The sequence below is a fragment of the Thalassophryne amazonica genome, chromosome 1 (genome assembly GCF_902500255.1).
Source record: "Thalassophryne amazonica chromosome 1, fThaAma1.1, whole genome shotgun sequence".
NCBI classification, from domain to species: domain Eukaryota; kingdom Metazoa; phylum Chordata; class Actinopteri; order Batrachoidiformes; family Batrachoididae; genus Thalassophryne; species Thalassophryne amazonica.
This window is the reverse complement of record NC_047103.1, coordinates 30,606,907-30,624,320: the sequence shown is the minus strand read 5'-3', so window position 1 is coordinate 30,624,320 and position 17,414 is coordinate 30,606,907. Positions and strand designations below refer to the sequence as shown.

Below are 17,414 nucleotides of genomic sequence, written 5' to 3'. Positions count from 1 at the left end.
TTTTACGTCAGACATGCTTGCACCCTCGTGCACATGCGTGAGTTTTTCCATGCCTGTCGGTGACGTCATTCGCCTGTGAGCACTCCTTGTGGGAGGAGTCGTCCAGCCCCTCGTCGGAATTCCTTTGTCTGAGAAGTTGCTGAGAGACTGGTGCTTTGTTTGATCAAACTTTTTTCTAAACCTGTGAGACACATCGAAGTGGACATGGTTCGAAAAATTAAGCTGGTTTTCAGTGAAAATTTTAACAGCTGATGAGAGATTTTGAGGTGATTCTGTCGCTTTAAGGACTTTTCACGGTGCGAGACATCGCGCTGCGCTCTCAGGCAGCGTCATCAGCCTGTTTCAAGCTTAAAACCTCCACATTTCAGGCTCTATTGATCCAGGACGTCGTGAGAGAACAGAGAAGTTTCAGAAGAAGTCGGTTTCAGCATTTTATCCGGATATTCCACTGTTAAAGGAGATTTTTTTAATGAAAGACGTGCGGACGGGTCCGCGCGTCGGGACGCAGCCGACGCGGTGCGGCGGCACAGGAAAAACACCTCCGTGTTGATAACCATTTGTAAAATCCAGGCGGCTTTTGATGGCTTTCAGTGGAGTGAGTATATGAGAAATTGTTTATCAGCTGGAGATGTTCCAACTTGTCCTCAAGGCTTCCAACAGAGGTGTTTTTCCTGTGGCGGAGCGTCGCGGCGGCTGCGAGCCAACGCTGCAATCCGCCTGCACGTCTTTCATTAAAATATAACTATAATATAAATAAATATAATATAACTTTTTCTGAGTTATCTGGATGTCTTGGTGGCTTTCCTCATTCTTCTCCTTCTTGCACAGTCACTCAGTGTTTGAGAACTGTCTACTCCACATAGATTTACGATAGAGTACTATACTGTTTGTATTTCTTCATAATTCCCAAGTGCAGAACCAACAGACTGAAAAACTCCTTTGTCCCTCAGGCCATCAAGTTATACAACTCCTCACTCGGGGGGAGGAGGAGGAACAGGAAGACAGAGGTTAGGTCTTCAGTGACTTGGAAATGTTCATGTATCCATCTCTTGACTCGTCTGAAGAAAACTGTCAATAACACTGATTATATGGCTGCAACATTGCATGTGCCCTAATCGGCTGATTACCGATCAAATATTTTCCCATATCGGACAGGTTGCCGTGGCAATCGGTCCACAACGTGAATTTTCATTACAAATTAGGAAGCTAAAAACACGATTAGAAAAACTAAGTAGAACATAAACGTACTCAATAAGTATCTAAATATCTTTTTCACGTGGACCTCACAGATGCTTGGTCCATACTGCAAACACCTTTGTCTGATATTTCCCCATATAGACCTCTCACTTGATTAATAAGTCTTTATTATTTATTGGTAGTATAACAAAGCATTCCATTACTTATGCAACCCATTATCTTAGCTTTTATATTTTAATTAATTTATACCAAGTTTTAGAGTTTTGCTTTCAGGTAAGGCATATAATTTTAGAAACTTGTATGTTTTGTATTTTTTGGATTTGAAATGGCATTAACATATTAAAATTTGTGAAATACCAAATGTTCCAAAACTTTTGGAGGGCACTGTATGTCATGAAGTAGAGATTTGTTTTCACTGTCAGTTTGAAGGTCCCAATTTAAATGATCAGCTAAAGAGTCCTGAATTGCTGTTCTGAAGAAACTGGACAGAATATAAAATGTGTAAAATATCAACGAGGCACACACCTTTTCACAGCACTGTAACTGTTTGTATTCCCATTGTGATACAGTTTCAACTCTTCATTAATAATGTGTGCTGTGATGCCCATGTAGTTGTCCAATAATCCACTTAAGATAGGGTGCTTTGTTTGCACCCTTGAAATTAAATCAGCTGTTATCAAGTTAGTTTCAGGAAACAATTCAGTGTAGAAAATGGACAGATTTCTTCCTTGACAGAGATGTTCCTCAAGAAAACGTCCATTCAAGGCAAAACCTGTCTTACTTTCATTACAAATTTATTTTCAAAACTTAATTTTTTATAGTATTACAAATGTACTGTCAGAGCACAGGATTTTCTCAAAACAAATCTTTACCAAGTTTTATATATTTGCAATACGCCTGCTTCCCCATTGCATTGGTTGAGACCAGTAGGCCAGATATATTTTTATATTTATGCTGTCTACATGTTTAAAATGTATAGAATTAAAAAAAAGAATGTTAGACCTGACCTTGCACCACCACCTTGTTGGCATTCTCGAAAATACATGTGAGACAGCTGAGGTAATCCGTTGCTCTGACAACTCTGTCAGTTATCTGGCAGCTGTCAGTCTTCATGTAGGTTCTCACAGAGGCCCCAGCTGGTCATCTCGCCCTTATTTATGGGATGAAATTGAGCTGCTTCCCACTCACCTGTTCCCTTGCTCTCCTTGTTATTGGTTAATGTTATTGGATAGATTCAATAGTGGGAAATAATGTATTATTTATCGAGCTGAGGTAGGCATTATTTATTGAGTGGAATTTGTCCAGTTTCCTTTAGTACCAAATGGCAATTGATTTTATTTTATTTTTCCCTCTTCTTTATGGCAGAATCTCACAACGATGAAAGCGAAAAGTATCCAGCAAGACAAGAAAGAACAAAGGAAACAAATGAAAGCTTGAAGGTCATCTGCTAAATCCTTCCTCGTAATTCTGAAACCCAAGATTATTTGTTTTGCCACATCTGCAGTGACTGCAGAGTGCATCATCTTTAGGCCTGCAGAATTAACATCTCCAACTAACCTGTGGCTCCAGAATAAGTACAAGCCAATTATTAACAACTGAGGTCGGTGAGAGCAGAAAATGACACAGCCAACTTCTCTGCAATAATAATTGGAGTGGAAAAAATCCCACAGGACATATTTAAAACAAATGACACAAAGATGGGCATTGCACAGGAAAACACTTTACTGAAACTAATGCCCAGCAGCATTAAGAACATAATTATAAAATAATCAAACTGTGTTTATTTGTCAATCATGCATCATAATGGGTAAAAGAAAATACACATGAATAACAATGCAAGTCAAGTACTGAAGCATGTTCTGGTATTACTTATTGCCACACACTACTATGGCCACCTTCTAGGCAGTCTATCTTTATCTTAAGAACAAACAATTTGCTTGGATACTTTGTAACTCTTAGGTCTAGAAATGTATGTAGTAAAGCAACAACTGGTGACCTCAAACCAGAGAAGACAACCAATATCAGTCCATCATTCTTTAATCAGAGTTGTGTCACAAGCCAAGGTCAAAAGCAGACAATCCATCAATGAAGTAAAGGTACCCATGATACCCCATCACACAAGAGCAGGGTTGGGGAATCATGTGTCATGAAGGGCAGATACATTGCATGTTTTTCTTGCTACTAATCACATACGCAGGTGATTTCATTAATGTTCAAGTGTCTCAGCAGGTGATTTCATTGACAACCAGGTGTTTATGTTCAGGGGAGAAGCTCATCAGCAACCCACCTGCTGAGGTGATTGGTTGCAAGGAAAACCAGCAGTGTCTCGGCCCTCGTTGCACACCCCTGCTGTCTGAATGAAAATTCAACTTACATTCCGGAACAGTTGGGTGCATTCCCGAACCTCTGACAGCATTCTGACTGCATTCTAAACAGTCAGACACATTTGTGTGGTTGGTCTGAATGTTTGGCCCATGTTCAAAATATTCAAGATGGATTTGAAGTGGAAAAATATCTAATGGCAGTGAGCATTCTCATTGAATACTGACAGCAGTCTAAAAATTCCCATGGCATCCCAACTGCATTTGAAACAATCTGAATGGGTTCAAGTGACATTGTGCAATGGCCAGGCAACACAGAACCTGCCAGACTCCCCAGAATGTGGCACAAATTAAACACAATGCACCTGGATCACAGCCCATGTGCTGCCAGGACCCATTCTGGCAGTGAAATAGACAAGCAGGAATGTACCTGGAATGGCATTAGAATGTCCCGAGTGGGAACCGAATGCAACACAAATGCCATCAGAATTATCCCGGTGACACCTGAATGTCACAGGAATGCGACCAGAATGTCCCAAGTGGCACTCAAATGCAACACGAATGTGCCCAGAACATCCCGATTGGGCCCCAAACAGGGTTGGACCAAATTCAGTGCAACACCGGATAGGATAAGAATGGCTAGTTGGCACAACACACCAGTTGTCTCGGCCTAGTGCAGCGTACCCCACCTTCTTGGAGTCCCTGGGATAGATAGCGCTCCGACTGGGTACTCCATTATTCTCTTGGAGGATTTCAATGCCCACGTGGGCGGCGACAGTGAGACCTTGAGGGGGTGATCAGGAAGCACAGCCTCCCCTGATCTGAACCCAAGTGGTGTTCAGTTGTTGGACTTCTGTGCTAATCACAGTTTGTCCATCACGAACACCATGTTCGAGCACAAGGGTGTCCATAAATGCACATGGCACCAGGACAGCCTGAGCCGGAGATCGATGATCGACTTTATAGTCATATCATTTGACCTTCGGCCACGTGTCTCGGACACTTAAGCGAAGAGAGGGGCTGAGCTGTCGACTGATCACCACCTGGTGGTGAGTTGGATCCGCTGGGAGGGGAGGAAGCCGGTCAGACCTGGCAGGCCCAAACGTATCATGAGGGTCTGCTGGGAATGACTGGTGGAACCCTCTGTCAGCGAGGTCTTCAACTCACAAGGTCACTGGTGCCTGTCACAAGATCTCTGGTGCCTGTCGCGGCGGCAATCCCCAAACCCGGTGGTGGACGCCGGAAATAAGGGATGCCGTCAAGCTGAAGAAGGAGTCCTACTTGTCTTTGTTAGTAGGTGGGACCCCGGAGGCAGCTGACAGGTACCGGCAGGCCAAGCGTGCCACAGCCCGTGCGGTCACAGATGCAAAAACTCAAGTCTGGGAGGAGTTCGGGAGGCCATGGAGGACGACTATCAGTCGGCCTCGAAGAAATTCTGGCAAACCGTCTGACACCTCAGGAGGTGGAAACAGCTCTCCACTAGCACTGTCTACGGTGCAGGTGGAGAGCTGTTGACCCTGACTGGGGATGTTGTCGGGCAATGGAAGGAATACTTCGAGGATCTCCTCAATCACATTGTCACGTCTTCTGAAGAGGAAGCAGAGACTGGGGACTCAGAGGCAGACTCATCCATTACCCGGGCCAAAGTCACGGAGGTGGTTAGAAAGCTCCTCAGTGGCAAGGCTCCTGGGGTGGATGAAATCCATCCTAAGTACCTTAAGTCTCTGGATGTTGTGGGACTGTCATGGTTGACATGCCTCTGCAACACTGCGTGGTGGTTGGGGACAGTGCCTCTGGATTGGCAGAGGTGTGTTCCAGCTACAGGGGGATCACACTCCTCAGCCTCCCTGGTAAGGTCTATTCCAGAGTTTTTCTAGTATTTTGGAAAATTGTGGAAGTAAATGAAATAATGCTTCTTCCCGGTTTTGTACAGTGGAATGACTTTGGCTATTTTCATCTTGTTTGGGAATGAACCAGTTTGAAATGATAAATTACAGATGTATGTTAAAGGTTTTGAGATCCCTTCAATGGTTGTCATATCAATGTCATTATAATCAGTTGATGTTTTGTTTTTACATTTTTTAACAATATGTAATATTCTTCATCAGTAGGAAAGCAGCAAAGTTAAATAAGTTAATAAAGGCTGAACACAGTGGTTCTCCAAGTGTGTGCTGCAACTCCCTGATGTGCCACAAAGGTATTGCAGGTGGGCTACAAGAGGTAATTAACCCAGTAACGCTGTACATATCATGTTTGACATACATTTCATAGGTCAGGCATTATATAGTTAAAACTAGAAGCACTCGGACAGCGCAAACCTCTGTCAAGGCCATAGGGTAACTGATGTCACATGGAATACCCTTTGGCAAAGAGACTTATTCCACATCATTTCACGCATCTACCATCATGTTTCAGATTCAGTGATTAACCTTCTGGGGTCCGAGGGCATTTTTTGGACAGTTCACTCGCCTGGCATAAATGTTTTATTATTGCTGTTAACAGCTCTGCCTGCATCCCACAATCAAGTTTTATGTCTCTTTTTTTAGGACAACCTGTACTTTCAAAATATATATGCTATAGTTGTGTTTTATAAGTGTAATAACGGTTTACAATCAGAAATAAGAAAGGAACAAGTAAAGCAGAGAGTAATTTTCCACACAAATTTATTCAAAACACACAGCAAACTATAATAAACTAGTAACACATCACTCCTAAAAACAAGCTTTGGTGTGTCACGTGAGGTGAATCTGCCCTACGATTGGATTTTGGAAAACCATATGACTGTGAAATAATTCCGATTGGACACTCACATTACTCATGTCATCACACAGCTTTTATGAGGAGTACAAAGATGGTGGATGGTGGCTCGGAAGCCCGCTTAGTTAACTTTTTAGCAAAAAAAAGTAAGTTTCTATCTCATATCATTAAAAAGTTATTTATAATTTAGTAAGGCTTGGTCTCAGCCATCTGCCCCAGAGGGTTAAACCCTTAGATCTTCAGCAAATGTATTTATAAAGAGAAACTGCATGAACTACACAAGTTTTTTTTATTTATTATTATTTTCTAATAACAAGTTTATTCAATGAGGAGAAACAAATGCTAAATTATTGTTGTGTCTTCATTTTTGTTCAGCCTTTGTGACCCAAAAATGTTGAAATTGGCCCTATCCTGCAATGATAAAGAATCCTTTAATAAAAATACTGGATCTGGATCGTGTTCTGGCTCATTACCAAAATTTAATGACTTCTAAGCTAGGCCAAGATACACCCCTGGTAAAAATTTTATTGAAATCCGTTGAGGATTTTTTTGAGTAATCCTGCTAACCAGTGTTGCCACAGTTACTTTGAAAAACTAATCCAATTACTGATTACTGAATACTCCTTGAAAAAGTAACTTAGTTACTTTACTGATTACTCAATTGAAAAAGTAACTAAGTTAGATTACTAGTTACTTTTTAGTTACTTTCCCCAGCTGCCGACAACAACTCTCTGCCACCTCAATATGACAGTGATACCTGTTTTGCCAAAACTCACTTTATAGTCACCCTTTCTTGACTTCAATGAAACTAAATACTTGTTTTATAAAAAGTAAAATAAAGACCTCTTTCTTGACCTCATATTTAACTGTTGACAGCACTGTAACAGTAAAACTTGCAATTTCTAACCTACATTGTTTATAAATGTAACTACTACATTTTTTCTAACATTTTGCTAACATTTAATTTCTCTCTAAACATTTTACTTGTCAAAATTATTATTATTTTAAGTAGTATTAGTAGTTGTAGTAAAAAAACGGCTTCAAAACTGGACCTTTAATCTAGGGGTGTTGTGGGGGGGCACATCCTTGCCCCACACCCCCATTCCATCTGGATTCACCCCTGCTTTGGCGTTTGAGCACAAAGAATGGGTAACATTTATTTATGCACAAAACATGACCAGATTTACAGGTAAGAAAGTTTTATTGCTTTTTCACATCATGTGGTCCTCAGAAAGAGAGTTTAGGTGCATTTGAGTGGAAAATAGTGTTAGTTGTTGACGCGTCGCGAAGGATCAGCTGTTTTTAACGAGCAGATACAGAGCAACTCAGCTAAACGACTAAAATAACAGCTCAATATAATAAGGTGTGAGGGACACCACATTTACTGACTGTAATAATGTTAGTCACAAAACCTAACGTACCTCAGGAAGTGTGCTGACGAGCGTGAGACCTCACCCCCTCCTCTTTCACAGACCATGCATCAAACCTGGACGTTCTCTACATCCACTGATGATGAGATGGCTCTCGAGACGACGATCTCCCCCGTCTGGTCACAAGGTCGAGTCTCTGGCAAATACACACTGTGTACTCCAGACTTAAATGCCACCATGCTCCAATCCGTGTAGATGCACCACAGCTGTGAGTCCTGACGAGCTGCACTTGATCAGCCTCAGGTGATCAGGGTGAGGTCCTGGTAACTCAGCCACACAGCCACTCAGTCCTAAATGCGTGCCACCTGGAAGGAAAAACAAAAGACAGAACAGAAGACAGAAACAAAGGCAGCCAGGCACCCCCAGCCACAACAGCACCCCACCCTCACTGGAAGCCTCCCGGCGACCACACAAACCTGGCCCAGGAGAAACACCCCCCTCCAGGGACCATGGCTGGAAACCGTATCTGCATTCATCTTCCAACAGAATCTTCATCCAACAGAACGGTTGACGTCTTCTCCTCTGACTGCATCTTTGCCTTTGTTTCTGTCAGTCAATTAGCACAGGTGTGGCCAGGAGTTCTTGAACCTGTGCGGTCAGCCTTTGTCCAACCATGTTTAAAGTCTGATTAGTCATAAAACAAAAAAGACAAACACAAACAACCAAACCACCCCCCCCCCTCCCAGAGGACCGTCCCATCAAACCCCGGGAAGAGGAGAAAAGAAAAACAACCCAAACTTAAGCTTGCAAATAAAAATGCTAACACCCCCCCCCCCCCCCCCCCCGACGACATGTAGGGACCAACACCCCCCAGAGGACATCCCGCCAGCTCCAGGAGTAATAACCACAGCCGAGGTCCCTCTGGGATCCAACGTCACCCACGGGGACTCCCAGCGCCTACCAGAGGACCATTCCATCAACCCCAGGAGATGCCTCCCCTCATGACCAACGGACCCAGCCCCGGCCGTCCACGGCTAGATGGACCCACAGCCCTTTCCCCCCCAGAGGACACCACAGTCACACCCTGAGGGCGGAAACTGGGGGGAAAAACAAAAGAAAAGAAAAAAAAAGATACAAACAAAACAACCCCAACCCCACCCCCTTGGCGCAGTGGAAACTGGAAGCACGTCCAGCATCACCAACCATGACTATACCCCAGAAGCCAACCTGGAGGAGTGGAACAGCGGCTAAGGCAGACGGCACAAAACGGTGCCACCCCTCTGACTTCCAAACCAGCCACCAGCTGCGGGTATATCCCACTGCCCCAAACCTCAGCCACGCCGATGGCAGATGGCTCAAAGGCGCGCTGAAGCCCGAGGTGGAACAGGGAATCAACAAACAAAAAAAACCAACACCCCAAACCCCCCCCTCCCCCTCCCAGGTGCAGAGGTTACCTGGGAAACGCCCAGCATAACCAAACTGCACCACTCCAGCAACGCCGACATGTACGGCTCACACGGCTGGAGCCAGAGGAGAAGAGAGGGCAAAACAAAAAACAAAAAAAAAAAAGAAAAAAGAAAAAACAACCCAATTACCCCCCCATCACCCCCCAGGGGACCGTCCCATCAAACCCTGGGAGGTGAAACCAAAAGAAATAAAAAGAAAGACTAACAGACTAACATGCAGTTATTTGGGTCCTTTTTATCCTCCAGATAGACTGCAGGGTCACGACCCCAGAACACGAAATAGTGTTAAAAAATCCCACACAAAAACCAACTCAAAAACCACCCACAAAAAATGAACCAACACAAAACTAATAAGTGATTTATACCGTCAAGCTCAAACAAATGGAACACACCTGTTCCAACTTAAGAGCTTAACGGTAATGTGACTCAGTCACCAACAGAGGGAGCCAGAGTGCTGAAAATAAAAAAACCCCTTTGGTAACAGAGAAAATAATTCATGCTGCTTTTCCTGTGAGCAGCTGTGTGTAACACACAACCAAAAATGTGCTTCAACTAAATTACGCCGGAGCTGTCACAACAGACGCAGTAGCTATCTTTACCCGGGGAAACGGGGCTACAACTGTAACAACAGGAAGCACAGCGACCCGTGCCACAGAGCTCCGCCGTGCGCGTTCACCCATTACAGACACACTCTTGCAGCTCCCGTTTAAACCTCCTATCCGGTCGAAGTGTGACGCGAAGCCGTCGCCAGTCACACTCCACCACGACCCTCGGATAAGGCACACACAGGAACACGGCTGCAAGAGAGCTCAAATCAGTATTCGATAATGGGTTCGCAAACACGCACCATCCGGGCGGAGAGCACCCGCAACTGATCCGGATAACTTCTGAACGTCTGCTGCCGCCTTCCCGGCGCGTTACCATCTCTGCTACCGCTGGGTCCGTGATGTATGGCCAGAGACTACTGTTGTGTGTAGGACGCAGGACGGAGAACCGACCAGCGTTTGAAGGACCCAGTATAAAATAAGCAGAGCACGGTACAAAGGATAACAAAATTTAATGACATAACAGTGCTGTGATGAAAGTACAAACAAATAAGTGCGCGGTCTGCGAGGTGGATTAACGGTGCGCTCCCAGCTGCACAAACGGTCCGGAGCCAGAAACAATTCAGACCCAAGGACCCCGCCGACACCCCCCAGGTGGCCGCGACAAACCGAGTCTGTGAAAGAAGACACCATCATGTGAGTCCACACTCCACACACAGAGAGACCGCTCAAAGGTGTACATAAACAGCAAACACTTCCTGGCTTAATTACTAATCAGCTTCCCGCCCTGCAGGCATGGAACACCCAGTTCACATACTCAAACTGCAGTGGAAGCTGATTAAACGACTAACATAACAGCTCAATATAATAAGGTGTGAGGGACACCACATTTACTGACTGTAATAATGTTAGTCACAAAACCTAACATACCTCAGGAAGTGTGCTGACGAGCGTGAGACCTCACCCCCTCCTCTTTCACAGACCATGCATCAAACCTGGACGTTCTCTGCATCCACTGATGATGAGATGGCTCTCGAGACGACGATCTCACCCATCTGGTCACAAGGTCGAGTCTCTGGCAAATACACACTGTGTACTCCAGACTTAAATGCCACCATGCTCCAATCCGTGTAGATGCACCACAGCTGTGAGTCCTGACGAGCTGCACTTGATCAGCCTCAGGTGATCAGGGTGAGGTCCTGGTAACTCAGCCACACAGCCACTCAGTCCTAAATGCGTGCCACCTGGAAGGAAAAACAAAAGACAGAACAGAAGACAGAAACAAAGGCAGCCAGGCACCCCCAGTCACAACACATATATGCTAAATATGTCAATGGTCTTTTGGCTGCCCCCACATGTTCAGATCACCACAGTGGATCCAATACAAATCCATATTCGGTTCTGGAACAAGTTTTATGCTGGATGTCATTCCTGACATAATTCCAGCTTTACTTGGGGAAACACAGACAGCCCCTGGTCTCTCTAAGAGGTCTCCCATCCAAGTAGTTATCAGATTTCGGTGCCAATCTAAAACTGTGATTAAACATTAGGGTGCACTTAAATTGGTGCCAGCATTGTACAGTGTGAAAATGACTGGCATAAGGGCCCATTCACACATAACACGACTGAAGACAAGTAGCGCACAGAGGAAGAATTGCTATTGCCATTCGTGAAAAATTGGAGCTGCCTCAAATGCCTCGTACACCTGTTGCTACAACCATTCGTGCACAGAAGCGGCTAAAAGACAGAAAGTGCCCTTCACTTGGTCATTCAATCACCCTCTTGGCAGGTGACATCCAAATTTCAGGTGTCACACATGAACATCTAACACTGCTGGCTGGACACAAATGGTGTGTGGAGTGTGTCGTTATCGTCCACCCCCCAACACAAATGGCGTGTGGAGTGTCTCGTCAAACAAATGGAAATAAATGTTAAATGGACTGCATTTATATAGAGCTTTTCCATCTGCATCAGACTGTCAAAGCGCTTTACAAATAATGCCTCACATTCACCCCAATGTGAGTGTGTTGCCATACAAGGCGCTCACTACACACCAGGAGCAACCAGGGGATTAAGGACCTTACCCAAGGGCCCTTAGTAATTTTCCAGTCAGGCTGGGATTTGAACCAAGGATCTTCTGGTCTCAAGCCCAAAGCCTTAACCACAAGACCATCACCTTCCCCAAACACATAATAACACATACATAAAATTAAAATCACAGAACAAAGCGACAGAGAGTGAGCCTTTATTCTGTGACTTGCTGAGGTCCACTGACAGAGGCGACGTCACATATCAAATCAAATCAAATCAATTTTATTTATATAGCGCCAAATCACAACAAACAGTTGCCCCAAGGCGCTTTATATTGTAAGGCAAAGCCATACAATAATTACGGAAAAACCCCAACGGTCAAAACGACCCCCTGTGAGCAAGCACTTGGCGACAGTGGGAAGGAAAAACTCCCTTTTAACAGGAAGAAACCTCGAGCAGAACCAGGCTCAGGGAGGGGAAGTCTTCTGCTGGGACTGGTTGGGGCTGAGGGAGAGAACCAGGAAAAAGACATGCTGTGGAGGGGAGCAGAGATCAATCACTAATGATTAAATGTAGAGTGGTGCATACAGAGCAAAAAGAGAAAGAAATACTCAGTGCATCATAGGAACCCTCCAGCAGTCTAAGTCTATAGCAGCATAACTAAGGGATGGTTCAGGGTCACCCGATCAAGCCCTAACTATAAGCTTTAGCAAAAAGGAAAGTTTTAAGCCTAATCTTAAAAGTAGAGAGGCTGTCTGTCTCCCTGATCCGAATTGGGAGCTGGTTCCAGAGGAGAGGAGCCTGAAAGCTGAAGGCTCTGCCTCCCATTCTACTCTTACAAACCCTAGGAACTACAAGTAAGCCTGCAGTCTGAGAGCGAAGTGCTCTATTGGGGTGATATGGTACTATGAGGTCCCTACGATAAGATGGGACCTGATTATTCAAAACATATCAATCAATCAATCAACTTTTTTCTTGTATAGCGCCAAATCACAACAAACAGTTGCCCCAAGGCGCTCCACATTGCAAGGCAAGGCCATACAATAATTATGAAACACAGTCTACGTCTAAAGCAACATAACCAAGGGATGGTCCAGGGTCACCCGATCCAGCCCTAACTATAAGCCTTAGCGAAAAGGAAAGTTTTAAGCCTAATCTTAAAAGTAGAGAGGGTATCTGTCTCCCTGATCTGAATTGGGAGCTGGTTCCACAGGAGAGGAGCCTGAAAGCTGAAGGCTCTGCCTCCCATTCTACTCTTACAAACCCTAGGAACTACAAGTAAGCCCGCAGTCTGAGAGCGAAGCGCTCTAATGGGGTAATATGGTACTATGTGGTCCCTACGATAAGATGGGACCTGATTATTCAAAACCTTATAAGTAAGAAGAAGAATTTTAAATTCTATTCTAGCATTAACAGGAAGCCAATGAAGGGAGGCCAACACGGGTGAGATATGCTCTCTCCTGCTAGTCCCCGTCAGTACTCTAGCTGCAGCATTCTGAACCAACTGAAGGCTTTTTAGGGAACTTTTAGGACAACCTGATAATAATGAATTACAATAGTCCAGCCTAGAGGAAACAAATGCATGAATTAGTTTTTCAGCATCACTCTGAGACAAGACCTTTCTGATTTTAGAGATATTGCGTAAATGCAAAAAGGCAGTCCTACATATTTGTTTAATATGCGCTTTGAATGACATATCCTGATCAAAAATAACTCCAAGATTTCTCACAGTATTACTAGAGATCAGGGAAATGCCATCCAGAGTAACAATCTGGTTAGACACCATGCTTCTAAGATTTGTGGGGCCAAGTACAATAACTTCAGTTTTATCTGAGTTTAAAAGCAGGAAATTAGAGGTCATCCATGTCTTTATGTCTGTAAGACAATCCTGCAGTTTAGCTAATTGGTGCGTATCCTCTGGCTTCATGGATAGATAAAGCTGGGTATCATCTGCGTAACAATGAAAATTTAAGCAATACCGTCTAATAATACTGCCCAAGGGAAGCATGTATAAAGTGAATAAAATTGGTCCTAGCACAGAACCTTGTGGAACTCCATAATTAACTTTAGTCTGTGAAGAAGATTCCCCATTTACATGAACAAACATGACAAATATGATTCAAACCACCGCAGCGCAATGCCTTTAATACCTATGACATGCTCTAATCTCTGTAATAAAATTTTATGGTCAACAGTATCAAAAGCAGCACTGAGGTCCAACAGAACAAGCACAGAGATAAGTCCACTGTCCGAAGCCATAAGAAGATCATTTGTAACCTTCACTAATGCTGTTTCTGTACTATGATGAATTCTAAAACCTGACTGAAACTCTTCAAATAGACCATTCCTCTGCAGGTGATCAGTTAGCTGTTTTACAACTACCCTCTCAAGAATCTTTGAGAGAAAAGGAAGGTTGGAGATTGGCCTATAATTAGCTAAGATAGCTGGGTCAAGTGATGGCTTTTTAAGTAATGGTTTAATTACTGCCACCTTAAAGGCCTGTGGTACATAACCAACTAACAAAGATAGATTGATCATATTTAAGATTGAAGCATTAAATAATGGTAGGACTTCCTTGAGCAGCCTGGCAGGAATGGGGTCTAATAAGCATGTTGATGGTTTGGATGAAGTAACTAATGAAAATAACTCAGACAGAACAATCGGAGAGAAAGAGTCTAACCAAATACCGGCATCACTGAAAGCAGCCAAAGATAACGATACATCTTTGGGATGGTTATGAGTAATTTTTTCTCTAATAGTCAAAATTTTGTTAGCAAAGAAAGTCATGAAGTCATTACTAGTTAAAGTTAATGGAATACTCAGCTCAATAGAGCTCTGACTCTTTGTCAGCCTGGCTACAGTGCTGAAAAGAAACCTGGGGTTGTTCTTATTTTCTTCAATTAGTGATGAGTAGAAAGATGTCCTAGCTTCACGAAGGGCTTTCTTATAGAGCAACAAACTCTTTTTCCAGGCTAAGTGAAGATCTTCTAAATTAGTGAGACGCCATTTCCTCTCCAACTTACGGGTTATCTGCTTTAAGCTACGAGTTTGTGAGTTATACCACGGAGTCAGACACTTCTTATTTAAAGCTCTGTTTTTCAGAGGAGCTACAGCATCCAAAGTTGTCTTCAATGAGGATGTAAAACTATTGACAAGATACTCTAACTCCCTTACAGAGTTTAGGTAGCTACTCTGCTCTGTGTTGGTATATGACATTAGAGAACATAAAGAAGGAATCATATCCTTAAACCTAGTTACAGCGCTTTCTGAAAGACTTCTAGTGTAATGAAACTTATTCCCCACTGCTGGGTAGTCCATCAGAGTAAATGTAAATGTTATTAAGAAATGATCAGACAGAAGGGAGTTTTCAGGGAATACTGTTAAGTCTTCTATTTCCATACCATAAGTCAGAACAAGATCTAAGATATGATTAAAGTGGTGGGTGGACTCATTTACTTTTTGAGCAAAGCCAATAGAGTCTAATAATAGATTAAATGCAGTGTTGAGGCTGTCATTCTCAGCATCTGTGTGGATGTTAAAATCGCCCACTATAATTATCTTATCTGAGCTAAGCACTAAGTCAGACAAAAGGTCTGAAAATTCACAGAGAAACTCACAGTAACGACCAGGTGGACGATAGATAATAACAAATAAAACTGGTTTTTGGTACTTCCAATTTGGATGGACAAGACTAAGAGACAAGCTTTCAAATGAATTAAAGCTCTGTCTAGGTTTTTGATTAATTAATAAGCTGGAATGGAAGATTGCTGCTAATCCTCCGCCCCGGCCCGTGCTACGAGCATTCTGACAGTTAGTGTGACTCGGGGGTGTTGACTCATTTAAACTAACATATTCATCCTGCTGTAACCAAGTTTCTGTTAGGCAGAATAAATCAATACGTTGATCAATTATTATATCATTTACCAACAGGGACTTAGAAGAAAGAGACCTAATGTTTAATAGACCACATTTAACTGTTTTAGTCTGTGGTGCAATTGAAGGTGCTATATTATTTTTTCTTTTTGAATTTTTATGCTTAAATAGATTTTTGCTAGTTATTGGTGGTCTGGGAGCAGGCACCGTCTCTACGGGGATGGGGTAATAGGGGGATGGCAGGGGGAGAGAAGCTGCAGAGAGGTGTATAAGACCACAGCTCTGCCTCCTGGTCCCAACGCTAGACAGTCACAGTTTGGAGGATCCCCAAAAAATTGGCCAGATTTCTAGAAATGAGAGCTGCTCCCTCTAAAGTGGGATGGATGCCGTCTCTCCTAACAAGACCAGGTTTTCCCCAGAAGCTTTGCCAATTATCAATGAAGCCCACCTCATTTTTTGGACACCACTCAGACAGCCAGCAATTCAAGGAGAACATGCGGCTAAACATGTCACTCCCAGTCTGATTGGGGAGGGGCCCAGAGAAAACAACAGAGTCCGACATTGTTTTTGCAAAGTTACACACCGATTCAATGTTAATTTTAGTGACCTCCGATTGGCGTAACCGAGTGTCATTACTGCCGACGTGAATTACAATCTTACCAAATTTAGGCTTAGCCTTAGCCAGCAATTTCAAATGTCCTTCGATGTCGCCTGCTCTGGCCCCCGGAAGACAATTGACAATGGTTGCTGGTGTCGCTAACTTCACATTTCTCAAAACAGAGTCGCCAATAACCAGAGTTTGATCCTCGGCGAGTGTATCGTCGAGTGGGGAAAAACGGTTAGAGATGTGAACGGGTTGACGGTGTACACGGGGCTTCTGTTTAGGGCTACGCTTCCTCCTCACAGTCACCCAGTCAGCCTGCCTTCCCGACTGCACGGGGTCTGCCAGGGGGGAACTAACGGCGGCTAAGCTACCTTGGTCCGCACCGACTACAGGGGCCTGGCTAGCTGTAGAATTTTCCACGGTGCGGAGCCGAGCCTCCAATTCGCCCAGCCTGGCCTCCAAAGCTACGAATAAGCTGCACTTATTACATGTACCGTTACTGCTAAAAGAGGCCGAGGAATAACTAAACATTTCACACCCAGAGCAGAAAAGTACGGGAGAGACAGGAGAAGCCGCCATGCTAAAACGGCTAAGAGCTAGTAGCTACGCTAAGCTAGCGGATTCCCAAACAGGGAATCCGACACTAGACAGGCTGTGGAGCAGCACAGGTAACGCACGACAACAGTGCTAAAATAAAATAAAAATCCACTAGACAGGCTGTGGAGCAGCACAGGTAACGCACAACAACAGTGCTAAAAAATAAAATAAAATAAAAATAAAAATCCACTGGACAGGCTGTGGAGCAGCACAGGCAATGCACGACAACAGTGCTAAAACAAAATAAAAATCCACTAGACAGGCTGTGGAGCAGCACAGGTAACGCACGACAACAGTGCTAAAATAAAATAAAAATCCACTAGACAGGCTGTGGAGCAGCACAGGTAACGCACAACAACAGTGCTAAAAAATAAAATAAAATAAAAATAAAAATCCACTGGACAGGCTGTGGAGCAGCACAGGCAACGCACGACAACAGTGCTAAAACAAAATAAAAATCCACTAGACAGACTGTGGAGCAGCACAGGTAACGCACAACAACAGTGCTAAAACAAAATAGAAATCCACTAGACAGGCTGTGGAGCAGCACAGGTAACGCACAACAACAGTGCTAAAACAAAATAAAAATCCACTAGACAGGCTGTGGAGCAGCACAGGTAACGCACAACAACAGTGCTAAAACAAAATAAAAA

At 43.7% G+C, this 17,414-nt stretch overlaps 1 long non-coding RNA gene across 1 annotated transcript in view; it reads right to left on the bottom strand.

Moving 5' to 3' along the window:
* The window catches only part of LOC117507815, a 1,071,732-nt gene that overhangs the window by 670,738 nt on the left and 383,580 nt on the right, over window positions 1-17,414 (bottom strand). The window lies entirely within an intron of this gene.